We start from the raw sequence: 3,044 nt of genomic DNA on the forward strand, positions 1-3,044 counted from the left end.
AAAGAAAGAAAGAAAAGAGGAAGGAAGAGAAAGGGAATAGAGTGCAGAGTAAAGTCTCACCTCTGACCCCATTCTCCCGGTGCAAGCCCCGGTACGCGGGCCCCTGAGAAGGCACAAGCGGCATTTGAGCGCACACGTGCGGCCAGTGCTGCTCTGAATTCTTTCCCCTCCCCTCGTGCACCTTCCCCCACTTTTTTACGCAAATGGGAATGTGGTCTCCACTTCGCTCCTCCCCGGGATATACTTCCCAGAGCCCTGCAGGGCAGCCTCCGGGATCTGCCCCATAGTTTTGCACCGCTGCAGCATACTTAGGACATGAAGGGCCACCACCGTGGTGGCCAGGCCTGTGCTGCTGGGTCTGAGGTGGTCTCCGCTGCACTGCTGCCTGCTGGCCTCAGGGCGTATGTGTGTGCGTACCTCTGTAGAGCACAGTTCTAGGAGCAGATTTCTCCATCCAAGGATATAGGCGTTTTGTTTTATTTATTTATTTATTTTTTTGAGACAGAGTCTCACTCTGTCACCCAGGCTGGAATGCAATGGCATGATCCTGGCTCACCCCAACCTCCACCTCCTGGGTTCAAGCGATTCTCCTGCCTCAGCCTCCTGGGTACCTGGGATTACAGGCGCCCACAACCACGCCCACCTAATTTTTGTATTTTTAGTAGAAACAGGGTTTCACCATGTTGCCCGGGCTGGTCTTGAACTCCTGACCTCATGATCTGCCCATCTTGGCCTCCCAAAGTGCTAGGATTACATGTGTGAGCCACCGTGCCCAGCCAGCATTTTAAATTTTGACATTTTCAAGTTCCCAGCAAAGAAGGGGGGCCATACTCTCCCACCAACGCTGCAGGCCCGCCTGGTCCCCTCCCTTTCTCGCACATGTTCATGCCTGCCCATCTTTGCACTGAACGTGGTACTGCATGATTTTCATACAGACAAGGCTGTGTGTCCTTCCTTGTGGCAAAAAGCCAACTCTGTTCTTTGCTCACCTTTGTTATTTTTCTTTTTTAATTTGAGACAGGGTTTTACTCTGTCGCTCAGGCTGAGTGCACGATCACGGCTCATTGTAGCCTTGACCTTCCTGGCTCAAGTGATCCTCCCACCTCAGCTTCCTAAGTAGCTGGGATTACAAGAGTGCGCCATCACACCCAGCTAATTTTATTTTTTATTTTTTTATACTTAATCTTAGCCAAAGGCCGAGAAGCATTCAGTTTTTTTTATTTTTTATAAAGATGGGGGTCTCGTTTTTTTTATTTTTTATAAAGATGGGGGTCTCGGCTCTGCGGTTCATGCGAGTGGTCACAGGTGCGCGACACTCTCTGGTCCAGGCGTGCAGGTGTCAGCCTCGACCCTGCGCTGGGATGAGCCGTGCTCCCGGTGGAAGCAAGGGAGCCCAGCACAGCCATGGCCGGCACGGTGGTAGCAGTCAGACTGACCTTTGCAGCTGCAGGGTGTGCAGGCCTTCAGTGCTGGCTATTGCAGAGGTGACAAAACGGGACAAAATGACAAAACGGGAAGCAGCATTAATACTAGGTATAAGCCCAACTGCCAATAAAGGAAAAATAAGAGATTCTCATCAATGAATTATGCTTTTAACTCATCCTGACAAAGGAGGGTGTCCTTATACAGCAGCTCAAATCCATGAAGCTAAAGATTTACTAGAAGGTCAAGTTAAAAATGAAGTGAATGTATGATGAATTTTAAGTTCATATTGGTTTATGTACATGGGTACTAAGCTTTTATAATAAAATACCTCAGAGCTACAAAAAAAAAACAAGAAAAAAGCTCTTGGCCTTAGCGCCATTTTTTTTGGAAACCTCTGCGCCATGAGAGCCAAGCGGAGGAAGAAGCGAATGCGCAGGCTGAAGCGCAAAAGAAGAAGGACGAGGCAGAGGTCCACGTAAACCGCTAGCTTGTTGCACCGTGGAGGCCACAGGAGCAGAAACATGGAATGCCAGATGCTGGGGATGCTGGTACAAGCTGTGGGACTGCATGCTACTGTCTAGAGCTTGTCTCAATGGATCTAGAACTTCATCGCCATCTGATCGCCGATCACCTCTGAGACCCACCTTGCTCATAACCAAAACTGCCCATGTTGGTCCTTTGCCCTGAACCTGTGACATTCTGGACTATTTCTGTGTTTACTTGTGGCCGAGTGTAACAACCATAAAATAAATCACCTCTTCCGCTGTCTTAGCTGAAGAAAAAAAAAAAAAGATGAGGATCTCACTATGTTGCCCAGGCTGGTCTTGAACTCCCAGACTCAAGTGATCCTCCTGCCTCAGCCACCCAAAGTGCTGGGATTACAGGCGTAAGCCACCATGCCTGGCCTCTGTTACCTTTTCTCACTCACCTGTAAGACTGCCTTATGTAAAGGAGTTCTCACCGTCTAAGGCTGTCATTGAGAGCAGAAACACATGACTGGCACAGCTTGGTGGGCCCGGCCCACTGGTGGCCACCTTCACCAGCTGCCAAGTGACCTGTGGAACAGGCGGGTGGGTGGGTTTGTGCAGTCAGATTGGAAGCTTCCCTTGTGGTCAGTTGGGAACATTTTCAGTTCCTCCCTCGAAAGGCAGGAAAGTGGCCTCTGCCTGTCAGAGTCTCGTGGATGAAGAGGCGTTGAAAAGGAAACCTGGCAGGCTGGCGTGGTGGCCACAGCTTGCCCGTGACCAGGGCGTGTCTTCACTGCTTGGCATGCGTTTCTGCTGTCTCCAGCCCAGGGCAGTGACTTGAAAGCCAGGTCTCAGACTACGGCTGCCTTCGAACCCCACGTCACTGTCACGGCTCTGGGCTTTCGGCCACACAGGGGAGGGATTCCAGAGCCTCCCCACCCCGACCTTTGCACTTGCAGTTCTCCCCTCCCAGAATGCTCTTCCTGCTCCCCTCAGCCCTCCATGGCTGCATCTCAGCCCCTCCGTGATCACTCCTGTGTCTCCTCCTGAGAGAGGCCCTCCCAGTCCCGTGTCAAGTGGCCTCCCCCACTCTTTTAACCATCTCATTCATTGCAGTAGTTATTCCTTTTTTTTTTTTTTTTTTTTTTTTTT

Source organism: Cebus imitator, unplaced genomic scaffold, assembly GCF_001604975.1.
Source record: "Cebus imitator isolate Cc_AM_T3 unplaced genomic scaffold, Cebus_imitator-1.0 Scaffold62, whole genome shotgun sequence".
Lineage (NCBI taxonomy): Eukaryota > Metazoa > Chordata > Mammalia > Primates > Cebidae > Cebus > Cebus imitator.